Raw genomic sequence first — 495 nt, 5'->3', positions numbered from 1 at the left:
GGGGCCCCTGTGTGTGGCTGCCCTGCCTGCACTGCTGGCAACTCCTTCCTGCCCTCCTCCTCTCCAGCACCCATGGGTGGGGGGTAAGGGGCTGGTTCCCCAATGCACAGAGCAGGGAGCACAGCCCTGAGGAAGGAGCCTCCCCCCTGCAGCCTCTATCAAGGGGATCCTGCTGCCCAGGGTGGGGGCTGTATCCTGCTGGCCCTGTCTTAACTGCTGAAGGTCTGGGAGAAGCTGGGTGCTTTGGAGGGTGGGGGACAGACCTACCCCCCTGTTTTGAGCCGCCCCGAGGATGTGCGTTTGTGAGTGTGTGAGTGTCTCTGGGTGCCTGTGTCCCCCCTGAGCTGCCAGCAGTGCACAGCCCCAGCTATGCTGAGCCTGATATTTATGAAGACAACAGTTCCTTTTTTTCTACTGTTTTTCCTGATGTTTGATCTGTAAATAGTAATATTGATAATGCAGCTGGTTTTATTAAATCTCTGTTTTGGAGGCTGT

The sequence above is a fragment of the Acanthisitta chloris genome, unplaced genomic scaffold (genome assembly GCF_000695815.1).
Source record: "Acanthisitta chloris isolate BGI_N310 unplaced genomic scaffold, ASM69581v1 scaffold10895, whole genome shotgun sequence".
Classification (NCBI taxonomy): Eukaryota; Metazoa; Chordata; class Aves; order Passeriformes; family Acanthisittidae; genus Acanthisitta; species Acanthisitta chloris.
The sequence above is the reverse complement of the archived record's forward strand: the minus strand, read 5'-3'. Positions refer to the sequence as shown.